At 40.0% G+C, this 13,781-nt stretch overlaps 1 protein-coding gene across 3 annotated transcripts in view; it reads right to left on the reverse strand.

Moving 5' to 3' along the window:
- LOC125653501 (kinesin-like protein klp-3) overlaps positions 1–988 on the reverse strand; it is a 40,597-nt gene extending 39,609 nt beyond the window's left edge. The window contains exon 1 of one of the 3 annotated variants that reach the window (XM_048883032.2): positions 583–988. The gene's annotated coding sequence lies outside the window, so the exon portion shown is untranslated. Of the gene's footprint in view, positions 1–578 lie in introns of all 3 variants that reach the window. The other 2 variants (XM_056143759.1, XM_048883031.2) reach the window with 2 other exon arrangements.
- Positions 989–13,781: the final 12,793 nt, after the last annotated feature.

Below are 13,781 nucleotides of genomic sequence, written 5' to 3' on the forward strand. Positions count from 1 at the left end.
ATAATGATAGCATACACACTGTTCAGACGTAGCTAAAGAGGATAGATCTAAAGTGAAAATTAACCTGTAGGACAGAATCTATCTGTTGAGAGCATTTGATGACTATATATGATATAATACTGGTATTTCTACAAGCAATACATGCGTATAACATTTAATGGGTGTCCGGGGAGCATAGTGGTTAACGCACTCGCTTCTCACCGCTGCGACTCGAGTTCGATCCCCGTGATCGGCAGTGGTTGTATATGAGAGGGAATGGTGATTGCCCACTCGGACACATGGGTTTCATCCGGGTACTCTGGTTTCCTCCCACTCAAAGACTCCCTAGCACAAACATCCGTGCAAGTTGGTAAATAGCTAGTATTTAGCTAATGTTAATTGTTGATTGTGTATATCCGACTTTGAAAATGATGATTATTATTATTATTACTTATGTGGAAAGATGAAAAATGCCAGAAAATATGTAAAGCATTTATATATTGAAAAATGTATCATTATTAATGTTTGACTAAATATTTAATGCTTTTTCTTTAAAACATATTTAATATAAGACGATTAAATTTCAAAATTTATCTCACCTACCTTGGCCTTATCTGTCTTTTGGTTCCGAAGATAAAATATTTCAATGATTGTCACAAATCGGCGTCAAATGAACAGCCGCACTCGTCTCAGCTCTGTTCCAGAATTTTTAACACATTTGATTCCATTATGATTTGCACTAGTTTAAGAATCCATATTCAGAAAATCACACATATTGATCGCTCGAAAAGAAAATGTTACAAAATTATTTTAGTCTTTTTTTTTAACAATATAAGATCATAAGAGTTACTCAGACCGTGTAAAAAGTCAACCCCCATTCAAATTTTATGACAGAAAGTTCACAGGAAGCTTCCATTTAAATGACCTTGCGTTCCAGTTAAAAAAGAATTACGTGTGCATATTTGTTGACATTACTTAGACGTCATATATTGAACGATTAATGAATAGTCCCCAAACCACTTGCCGCTACCTAGCAAGAACCAAACATGTTTACATCGTGGTCAAGCAAACGTTTCACAGAAAAAGTTTTTCGATCTGATTTGTCACATATTTCAATGACACCGATCATGTACAAAGTAAGGGAGGGAAATGCTTTCGATCGAATTTGTAAGGGACGAAAAAAGTGATGGCACCATACAAATGAAATGAAATTTTTAAAAAAAATAAAAACTTGGATATATTTATTCTCATTTATCATCCTTTATTTGTAATCACTAATTCGTACATGTAATGACAATTTTTAAAGAAAAAAAATTGTTCTTGTACGTGATCTAGATATGAACCGCGGCATTATATATATATATTATATATAATGAAGACTGACATTTCAAATTTATGCCTTCTTCCTTTGTTTCCAAACCTCACCTCCATACATGCATGAATTGGAGATAGAAGATAGAAATTTAGTCTGCGAGTCTCCTACATGATATTAATTAACTATCAGACATATCTTGAACTTAAAATATAAGATTTCAGGAATACAAATTTTACCGAACGATCCACGATCGAGACGATCCCTATAGCAATTTAGCAATCGATCAGAACACACGTCTGCACGGGCCTTTCTGTCAGAGCCACCCCTAACCTTTTACGAAAGAATTCAATATAGACTCCTAAAATTATGAAAAAGGGGCATAATGAGTGTTTTTCCAGGTGGTAAGGGGGCATGCTCCCCCTGAATTTTTTGTATAAAAATGAAGCAAACCCGTGCATTCTAAAAGTTCTCATATCACAAAACAATCCTGTTCTCATATTTCCAGGTGAAATGACGGGAAAAAATGAAGTAGAAGAATGATTGATTGATTGATTGATTGATTGATTGTAGGGATATTTTAGGGTCTGTAGGGAGCTGAAATTCGGCCCCATTCCCAATGCTGAAAAGCAAGTGTTTTTCCCAAAATGACACCTAAAAATTCTCAAATGATGATTAACAAAACTAACAAATCAAAAGTTTTTGTTTGATTTTCGTTATGAACTCATAATTCGGGATAGTTCGAGTATTTACTTAAGTTCGTAGTTTCATTGCATTTTCAAGAGCTTGGTGTTGATATTTAATAAATCTACAATGATCTGTGTGACGAAAAATGTTGGGTAACTATAAATACTATCTTAAAATCTTAGATTTAAGTATAGTAAAAACAAGAAGCCTATACGTTTATATTTCAAATCTAAATTTAAAAGTTTGTTTAAATCAATTAGATTTGCTTTTTAGCCTTTTTTAGGAATTAAAAGTGTTTCCCAATTTCAACCAAATATCGCTGTTTTTCCCAATGTGAATGGCCTCGGCCCTTGAAATCATGAAAATATGAAAATATCAGATCAGGAACAATTCTAAAGATATTTTATACACGCAAAAATTCACTAGGACAAAACGTGAAATCCGATTAGATAGTCAGACGAATTCCTTAGTCATATATTATTTTGAAGAATGTCAGGAACACCCCACCACACGAGTCTTGGGTTCAATTCCCGCTCGTGCCATGAACACGTCCTACGTAAAGAGAATTAGTGCATGACTGCTCCTTGGCCAAAGGCTCAGCATTTAGATGTGAGACATTAAAAACATTAGCTGGCTAGCACGACAAGAATCCTCATTATTGCGGCTTTGAGCACCACGTGCATGTCAGAATTTGGGGAACTTCACCTAAACCTGGTGACGTCACTGTGTGAGTGAAAAAAAATTAGAATGGGACGTAAATTAACATACAAAGAAATATAATGTCACTTGTCCTTCCATTCCTTTATTGATATTCCCCAGGTGCATTGTAACACTCTTTTATCAATGCATAAATAATTAAATAGATACGTGTACCTAGCGCCATTGTTTCAGCTACTAAGAATGGTTAATCCGTTTCATGTCGTGGAATAATGAATTAACAATCTGGTGTCATCTGGGAAGTCAATATTTCAGGTTTTGTAGTGAAAGTCCACGGTATGTCATCGGTGTCGCCATCATGCCCAAACTATCAACAACGCAAAGATGATTAGAGATATAACATACATCCCTGGCGAACTCCAGTAGATAACTCAAATTACTTGTAATACAACGACGACAAATGTTTGATCGGAAAATATCATATATTTATAAACCTTTGACTCAAACGATCTAACAACTGTACCAAAGATACCGCACAAATACACTTTATCATTTTTTTCTGTGAACACTACTTTTTTTCGACTTCAGGAAAAGCGGTCTTTATCCTGATAGTACCGTACAAATGTTTTGCAATTTCAACCCTAATGTATCATGCATGTAAGTGTGCACGAATGTCCGACTAGTAAGGGTGGGGAAAAAAAATGAAACATTTTCCTTCAGAATCAGACAAATTTTAGATAATGGAGGTGCTCTCTCTACAACACAAATAGTTCCCAAAGAGGAACGTGCTGCATCATCATCATCATCATCAGTTCTATCTTATATTATTTTCACGCCCCCGCCACAAAGTGGTCGGGGCATATAGTTTTACCCTTGTCTGCCCTTCCGTCCTTCCAAGACACCCAATTTTTCGGACATTTTTCTAAATGCCTTGAGACATTGAATGAATTTTTCGTATGCAGGTGTATATTGATGAGTTATGTACAGATCAAGTTTGAATTTTGTTCCGGTTCGTTCATTTTTGATGGAGTTGTGCCCCTTTAACGTAGAAAAAATACTGTTTCGATCAGTTTTCCGGACTGTTTTTCTAAACGTCTTCAGATATCCAATCGTTATTTTTTATGCAGATGTATATTGATGAGTTTTGTTCCGGTTCGTTGATTTTTTCCATGGAGTTGTGCCCCTTCAACGTAGAAAAATTAGTGATAATACCAGTTTTCCGGACTCTTTTCTTTCTTAATGCCTTAATATGTTCGATTGATTTTTTGTAGTCAGGTATATATTGATCAGTTACAGATCGAGTTTGAGTATTGTTCCGTTTGGTTGATTTTTGATGGAGTTGTGCCCTTTTAATGTAGAAAAATTACTGTTGCGACTAGCCTGGTTACCGAGGCCTTCCAATGTGCAAGCACGAAGGCCAGGCACTCACTGTCGAATGGATTCTTCCATAGGTCAAAATCCAAATTGCTTGCACATCGGAAGACCTCGAGAACCAGGCTATGTTTCGACCAGCTAGTTTTCCGGACTTTATTTCTAAACATCTTGAGATATTGAACTGATTATTTGTATGCATACATGTTGATGAGTTACAGATCAAATTTGAGTTTTGTTCCGGTTCGTTGATCTCAATACCACATTAAATGCTATACCTCGATGGGTTTCCCACATTTGACTTTACTGCAGGCGGTAAAATTCGAGTCGTGCCAACACATCTAAAAAAAATCTTTTTTTTATTTTAATCCTTTTTCCATTAGTTTGATAGTAGAACAAACGTTCATTTTCAATAATAATTGGGGGGAAAACTAAACAATGTTGCAAACGACGAAAGTATCGCCATTTCGAGTTTATTCTATGATTTATCTCAAAGACAAGGTCGGTATAATGGTATTTATAATGTCTTATGATATATGAAATAATTATAAGTTTTAGTGTGATTTCATCTATGATTCGATAAAATTTTCTACCATAAATATCTTATAACGAATTGATACTGCACTCTAGTATTTTATAATAGAAGCCTGCCATATACATTTTGGGAAGGGGATGTTTTCCCGTCAATTTTGCCTGTAGGATATCGTTGAAGATGTTTCATTGTGCACCGGTCAGAACTTCGGACACCCCTCCCTATTACATGTACTCACGTCAGGGACATAGATAAAATGATTGATTGATTGATTGATTGTATCTTGCTTTCACTTATATGGAGACGCAATTCACCGGTAAAGGGCTTCAAATTTAGGCCTATGCTCGACGCTATCGGCCATTCACCAGTGACAGTTTTCTTTAGCGTACCACACCTACTGTGACACGGCCCCGGGCTATCCGTTTTTAAGGTCATCTCCAAGGACTCGTGACATTCATACCTGATGCCGAGCGTTTGGCGATGGAACTGTTACTACCTGTTTTAACGACGTAGGTCTCTCGCGGCTGGGATTCGAACCCCGACCTCTAAATAGCATGCAGGGCGAACGCTCTACCTCTAGATCACCGCGGCGAGCCATTGCATGTCTTTGATAGCTCCTCTGTGTGTTATGTTATATGACTTCATATTTCTTTTCATGTTGAGGATTTGTTCTCTCTCTCTCTCTCTCTCTCTCTCTCTCTCTCTCTCTCTCTCTCTCTATATATATATATATATATATATATATATATTGTGTTTTTAAACAAATCACAGTGTCCGGTATAAAATATTAAAAGAAATAGAATAAACAGTACACAAAGTTAAAAATTTAACGCAAGCGCTTTCATTTTATAATCCTCAGGCGTTACATTTTAAAATTTTCAGAACTATTTTAAAATGTAACGCCTGAGGATTATAAAAGAGGATTATAAAATGAACGCGCTTGCGTTAAATTTTTAACTTTGTGTACTGTTTATTCTATTTCTTTTAAAATATATATATATATATATATATATATATATATATATATATATATATATATAATATATATATATATATATATATATATAGTAAACAAGAGACCTATGAGTCGCCTTGCTCATTCAGTATCAGGGACAGATCTGGGAACTTTTGAAAGGGGAATACCATTAATCCATTGGTTTAGGTTTTTACAGGGATTCCTCCCTCAAAATGCGTTATTTTAACCTTATTTTAGCAAAATTGCAACGACGGGGGAGGAGACCCCCCTTCTGAATCTGCCACTGAGTTTGCTCTACTGCTGCTTTAAAAGACTTTAAAGATTCTCCACAGGAATAATTGAATCACCACAGTAGCCCCAGTCTGGTCTAGGGGAGTCGTAATTCATTCAAATCCTCACCTATCTTACTCCCTGTCTCCTCACCTATCTTACTCCCTGTCTCCTCACCTATCTTATTTCCTATCTCTTCACCTATCTTACTTCCTGTCTCCTCACCTATCTTACTCACTGTCTCCTCACCTATCTTACTCACTGTCTCCTCACCTATCTTACTCCCTGTCTCCTCACCTATCTTACTCCCTGTCTCCTCACCTATCTTACTCCCTGTCTCCTCACCTATCTTATTTCCTATCTCTTCACCTATCTTACTTCCTGTCTCCTCACCTATCTTACTCCTCACCTATCTTACTCACTGTCTCCTCACCTATCTTACTCACTGTCTCCTCACCTATCTTACTCCCTGTCTCCTCACCTATCTTACTCACTGTCTCCTCACCTATCTTACTCACTGTCTCCTCACCTATCTTACTCACTGTCTCCTCACCTATCTTACTCACTGTCTCCTCACCTATCTTAGTCACTGTCTCCTCACCTATCTTACTCCTCACCTATCTTACTCCCTGTCTCCTCGCCTATCTTACTCACTGTCTCCTCACCTATCTTACTCACTGTCTCCTCACCTATCTTAGTCACTGTCTCCTCACCTATCTTACTCACTGTCTCCTCACCTATCTTACTCCCTGTCTCCTCACCTATCTTACTCACTGTCTCCTCACCTATCTTACTCACTGTCTCCTCACCTATCTTACTCACTGTCTCCTCACCTATCTTACTCACTGTCTCCTCACCTATCTTACTCACTGTCTCCTCGCCTATCTTACTCACTGTCTCCTCACCTATCTTACTCACTGTCTCCTCACCTATCTTACTCCTCACCTATCTTACTCCCTGTCTCCTCACCTATCTTACTCACTGTCTCCTCACCTATCTTAGTCACTGTCTCCTCACCTATCTTACTCACTGTCTCCTCACCTATCTTACTCCCTGTCTCCTCACCTATCTTACTCCCTGTCTCCTCACCTATCTTACTCACTGTCTCCTCACCTATCTTACTCCCTGTCTCCTCACCTATCTTACTCACTGTCTCCTCGCCTATCTTACTCACTGTCTCCTCACCTATCTTACTCACTGTCTCCTCACCTATCTTACTCACTGTCTCCTCACCTATCTTACTCACTGTCTCCTCGCCTATCTTACTCACTGTCTCCTCACCTATCTTACTCACTGTCTCCTCACCTATCTTACTCCTCACCTATCTTACTCCCTGTCTCCTCACCTATCTTACTCACTGTCTCCTCACCTATCTTAGTCACTGTCTCCTCACCTATCTTACTCACTGTCTCCTCACCTATCTTACTCCCTGTCTCCTCACCTATCTTACTCCCTGTCTCCTCACCTATCTTACTCACTGTCTCCTCACCTATCTTACTCCCTGTCTCCTCACCTATCTTACTCCCTGTCTCCTCACCTATCTTACTCCCTGTCTCCTCACCTATCTTACTCACTGTCTCCTCACCTATCTTACTCACTGTCTCCTCATCTATCTTACTCCCTGTCTCCTCACCTATCTTACTCACTGTCTCCTCACCTATCTTACTCACTGTCTCCTCACCTATCTTACTCCTCACCTATCTTACTCACTGTCTCCTCACCTATCTTACTCACTGTCTCCTCACCTATCTTACTCACTGTCTCCTCACCTATCTTACTCACTGTCTCCTCGCCTATCTTACTCACTGTCTCCTCACCTATCTTACTCCTCACCTATCTTACTCCCTGTCTCCTCACCTATCTTACTCACTGTCTCCTCACCTATCTTACTCCTCACCTATCTTACTCACTGTCTCCTCGCCTATCTTACTCCTCACCTATCTTACTCACTGTCTCCTCACCTATCTTACTCACTGTCTCCTCGCCTATCTTACTCCTCACCTATCTTACTCACTGTCTCCTCACCTATCTTACTCCTCACCTATCTTACTCACTGTCTCCTCACCTATCTTACTCCCTGTCTCCTCACCTATCTTACTCACTGTCTCCTCACCTATCTTACTCCCTGTCTCCTCACCTATCTTACTCACTGTCTCCTCACCTATCTTACTCCCTGTCTCCTCACCTATCTTAGTCACTGTCTCCTCACCTATCTTACTCCCTGTCTCCTCACCTATCTTACTCCCTGTCTCCTCGCCTATCTTACTCCCTGTCTCCTCACCTATCTTACTCCCTGTCTCCTCACCTATCTTACTCACTGTCTCCTCACCTATCTTACTCCCTGTCTCCTCACCTATCTTACTCACTGTCTCCTCACCTATCTTACTCCCTGTCTCCTCACCTATCTTACTCCCTGTCTCCTCACCTATCTTACTCCCTGTCTCCTCACCTATCTTACTCCTCACCTATCTTACTCACTGTCTCCTCACCTATCTTACTCACTGTCTCCTCACCTATCTTACTCACTGTCTCCTCACCTATCTTAGTCCCTGTCTCCTCACCTATCTTACTATCTGTCTCCTCACCTATCTTAGTCCCTGTCTCCTCGCCTATCTTACTCCTCACCTATCTTACTCACTGTCTCCTCACCTATCTTACTCACTGTCTCCTCGCCTATCTTACTCACTGTCTCCTCATCTATCTTACTCCCTGTCTCCTCACCTATCTTACTCCTCACCTATCTTACTCCCTGTCTCCTCACCTATCTTACTCACTGTCTCCTCACCTATCTTACTCACTGTCTCCTCATCTATCTTACTCACTGTCTCCTCACCTATCTTACTCACTGTCTCCTCACCTATCTTACTCACTGTCTCCTCGCCTATCTTACTCCCTGTCTCCTCACCTATCTTACTCACTGTCTCCTCACCTATCTTACTCCTCACCTATCTTACTCCCTGTCTCCTTACCTATCTTACTCACTGTCTCCTCACCTATCTTACTCACTGTCTCCTCACCTATCTTACTCACTGTCTCCTCACCTATCTTACTCACTGTCTCCTCACCTATCTTACTCACTGTCTCCTCACCTATCTTACTCACTGTCTCCTCACCTATCTTACTCACTGTCTCCTCACCTATCTTACTCACTGTCTCCTCGCCTATCTTACTCCTCACCTATCTTACTCACTGTCTCCTCACCTATCTTACTCCCTGTCTCCTCACCTATCTTAGTCCCTGTCTCCTCACCTATCTTACTCACTGTCTCCTCACCTATCTTACTCCTCACCTATCTTACTCCCTGTCTCCTCACCTATCTTACTCACTGTCTCCTCACCTATCTTACTCACTGTCTCCTCACCTATCTTACTCCCTGTCTCCTCACCTATCTTACTCACTGTCTCCTCACCTATCTTACTCCTCACCTATCTTACTCACTGTCTCCTCACCTATCTTAGTCCCTGTCTCCTCACCTATCTTACTATCTGTCTCCTCACCTATCTTACTCCCTGTCTCCTCACCTATCTTACTCCCTGTCTCCTCACCTATATTACTCCTCACCTATCTTACTCACTGTCTCCTCACCTATCTTACTCACTGTCTCCTCACCTATCTTACTCACTGTCTCCTCGCCTATCTTACTCACTGTCTCCTCACCTATCTTAGTCCCTGTCTCCTCATCTATCTTACTATCTGTCTTAGAACTGTATATATAGCGTTGTTGTTAAATCTCTCGAGCTTTCCAACAGAATTCCTTTATACTCTATAACCATGTTAGGCCCCCTTACTGTTCTTGTCGTCATAGTACGTGAACATACAATTTATATTCAAATACCTATACACAGTGGCAAATGAAAGACAACCCATACTTCCCGTAGGCCTAAATGAAAAAAAATCGATCAAATGTAAACGGCGCATCATGCTCTGTTAAATATTGATAAGACATAATTTAATGAAAAATTGTTGATATGCTACAGACATCCTTACCGTGATCTTTTGATGTTGTGGACTGCGAAGATCACATAGATTATAGTCAATGACTAAAATAATTGTACACAGTCATATCATTTGTCAGTAATTAATTTATAATTCAATCTAATTAAAATTAGATTCGCTCACGTATATCGCAACACCCTCTAGATCCGCGCATGCCTTTATAGTACTTGATCAGTTTCGTAGACAATATATAGAGAATATTCGGGTAGCAATACGCAAGATCGTAAATACCGAGTTAGCGGAACTCTCTTGTAAAGAAGTCCGGAAAAGCGTGTCGATCTTGGGCATTTTTTGTTTATTCAAAACAATGGCATCGGAAGACGATTTAACCTCCATGTGCTTTCCACAATTAAAAGCATTTTTATATGAAAGGTGTGTAAAAACGTCTGGATACAGGAAAAATGAACTTCTGAATTTAGCTCGCGAAGCTATATATTTTGACGCAAGCTCTTCTCAGCTTTGGGAATTTCCTGGCTGACAACAGTGGGAAAAAAATCCACCACATTTCCATTAAAATCTATCAGTTGTGGATATTTCTGCGTATTATGTTTCTTTCTTGAATCATTACTACAGTATACTGCAATGCAATGATAGTATACCATTGTTAAAATCGGGTGAATCGATCACGATAAAAGTTGCAGAACTGGTACTTATTACCAACATGCCCAAATTCTCGCATACTCTGGGTCTCGCGAGACTTTGAAAGGGGAAAGTAAAATTTAAAACCAAGACGGAAAAAGTAGTCGCGATCTTGCGTATTAGCATACGAATATAGTCAGAAAGTCCAGATAGCATACGAATATAGCCATAGAAAGTCCAGATAGCATACGAATATAGACATAGAAAGTCCAGATAGCATACGAATATAGCCATAAAAAGTCCAGATATTTGTTTATATCTATAGCCATAGAAAGTCCAGCTATTTGTTTATATATATAGGCGTCATTTCGGTCATTTTATGCGCCATTTCGGTTTTACAGCTGTTACATTTATTTTATCATATATACCGTAAACGATACAGTTCACTGAGATGACAAAGATATCAGCTTACATAAAATCTAAAGTTGCGTTTCTTTTGCGTGTCAGTATATTAAAAAAAAATATATGCAATAGGTCCATGGGCCACAACGCTCGCCTGCGTCACCCTTGGTCATACTGCTCTTCAGAGGATCTTTACCCTCATGAATCCCATGACTCCATATCATGACCCAAACCACAGGGGGCTCGTCACGAATTGACCCTCTCTATTCTATATTTACACGTGTAAATATATATAGACTAGTCGATGTCAAATTTTAATAAGACAAACATTTCGTCTTATTTCATTTTAATAGTAAATGCTGCTGCTCTTGAAAATATTTATCAAATATTTCCATTTCCCTATTTTTAACGTCAACATCAGTCGAATATTCCCCTAGACAACAATCGAATGTTTGCTTATTGATATGTATAATCGATCATGCATGCTTCTTGATTATATACTGATATTGCAGGGGTTTCAGCAGTCTCGTTTGGAGTCTGCGTTTCGTGGATTCTCTGATCTCATTCACAAGTACAATCTAGTTTGGATGAAATTTGTTCAGTTTACAGACAGACATGTCGACAGAGTACATGCAATTAGTTACAACTGGTGAGCTAAAAATGTCACTTATATCTATTCAATAGGTGACCGAATTCTCATTCCGAATTCACTAGGTGCCGATATCAGTTCGGGCACGTAGAATCAGAATCATGGGGGGGGGGGGGGGGGGGGGGCTGCCCTCTACTTTTTTTTCAAAATGACCATTATTTCTTATTTTGTAAACAGTCATGGCAGAAGACCCTGATCCCCCTCCCCGATTTAAGTAAATAAAGTTTGGTGATTTTTTTTTTAAATTATTATTATTTGAGGCAGTCCTTATAGAAGATTACCCCCTTCCCCCACAAATTAGGAATTTAATGACTCGACTTATCGGCTAATCAATAAGCCAACTATCAACTCTTATTTAGCTGCCCCTCCCCCCTCTCGGCCCCACCTTCCCTGTTTGAATAAACGATGGTCATACGTGTCTGCAGTTAGCCAGTACTGGTCTATTCTCTTTAGAGAAGTGGACAGGCAGAGTCTACATGACAGGGGTACCTGTAAAATGCGAAAAGAAACTGCGCAGTCGAAATGAAATCTGCCGAAACGAAACGAAATATGTCGAAACGAAACAAAATATGCCTAAACAAAACGAAATCTTCCGGAACGAAACGAAATGTAAGCTAACAAAACAGATTCTTTTAACCATATAATAATGATTACAAATGGTATCCCAGGCCCCTGTGAAAGTTACCACATATAAATGAAATTCGCATCCCCGTTGATGTGGTCTCTCAAGTTGAGTAGTCCATTGGTTAGTATCAAACATTGTTTGAAGAAGCCGCACATGTGCAGGCACCTGAAGTGTGGATAGTTTGTAGACCTATACATGTATATCGTATGTACATACCCCCTTCTAGAATGAAATTATTTTCATACAGAACCATGCAATGATTTATCCAAAATAAGTTATTTTCCCCCACCGATCACCCTCATAAGTCGTTCTGAATAGTCAATTTCTACATTCTGTAAGCTTTTGAGATGACCACTTGTGAGATTCCCCACCCTTCCTCTCACTCTATCCCTGTCTAATCTACATATCTCTCTCCTCACTCTATGTCTGCATGCCTCTCTTTCCCTTTATCTCTTTCCCACCCTTCCTCCTCCCCCTCTCTCTCCCTGTTTTCTCTCTCACTCCATCTTTTCCCCTCTCTCTCCCTACCATACTCTTCCCCTCTTTTCTCCTCTTCTCCCTCTCACTCATTCCCTTCCCACCATTCCTATCTCTCTCCTTCCCCTCTTTCTATCTCCTCTCTCCCCTTATCCCTCTCCCTCCATCTCTCTCCCTATCCTATCCTTCCCTCTCTATCTCTCCATAGGTCTTTCTTTCTTCTATTCTCCTCTTTTCTCTCTATTTCTTCCACTTTTCCTCTCTCTATCTCTCTTCCATCTCCCTCCTCTCTTTTTCTTCTCTCCCCCTACCCTTTCTCTCTCTCATTCCATTTTCCACCATTCCTATCTCTCTTCCCCCTCCCCTGTCTATCTTCTCTCCACTTCTCCCTCTCCCATCCTTCCCCTCTCTTTCTCTCCCATCCCTCTCTCTCGCATTCCCTCTTCCATCTATCTTTCCCTCCTCTCTTTCTCTTATCTCCCCATCCTTTCTCTCTCTCATTCCCTTTCCAACCCTTCCTATCTCTCTTCCCTCTCCCCCTTTCTATCTCCCCAGGCGCAATAAAAATCAACCTCATGCAAAAATACATTGATGTCAACACTACCGGTATCTATCAAATAAGACAACACGTCATAGATAAAACAATTCTGGTTGAAACTAAACTTAGCCATTTCCAACATGTTACTGTGGATGAGGTCACAAAGTTGATTAGGTCATCTGTCAACAAGAGCTGTGAACTGGACCCTATACCTACATCCCTTGTGAAGCAAGAAGTCACAGCTCTTGCTCCAGTCATCACTTCTATTATAGATAAGTCACTTGAGAGTAGTTTCATCCCAACATCTTTCAAAGGAGCTATCGTGACACCACTTCTGACAAAGGCTTCACACGACCCTGACATACTAAAGAACTACCGGCCAGAGTCTAACCTTGCATATCTATCCAAGTTGATTGAGAAGGTTGTAGCAGCACAGATGCAAACCTACCTCAGTGAAAACAATCTACTGGAGCCATTCCAAAGTGCTTACCGTCAGGGACATAGTACTGAAACGGCACTTCTGCGAGTTCACAACGATGGGGTTTATGCCATTGGAGAGCAGAAGGCTGTCTTGCTAGTGCAATTGGACCTGTCGGCTGCCTTTGACAATGTAGATCATTCACGCTTGCTGCAAATACTCAAGGACCTTGGAATTAAAGACACTGTGCTCATGTGGTTCGCGTCCTATCTTACCAATCGGACCCAGATTGTCAAAGTGAAGGGAGTGAAGT

Source organism: Ostrea edulis, chromosome 7 (assembly GCF_947568905.1).
Source record: "Ostrea edulis chromosome 7, xbOstEdul1.1, whole genome shotgun sequence".
In the NCBI taxonomy this organism is placed as follows: Eukaryota; Metazoa; Mollusca; class Bivalvia; order Ostreida; family Ostreidae; genus Ostrea; species Ostrea edulis.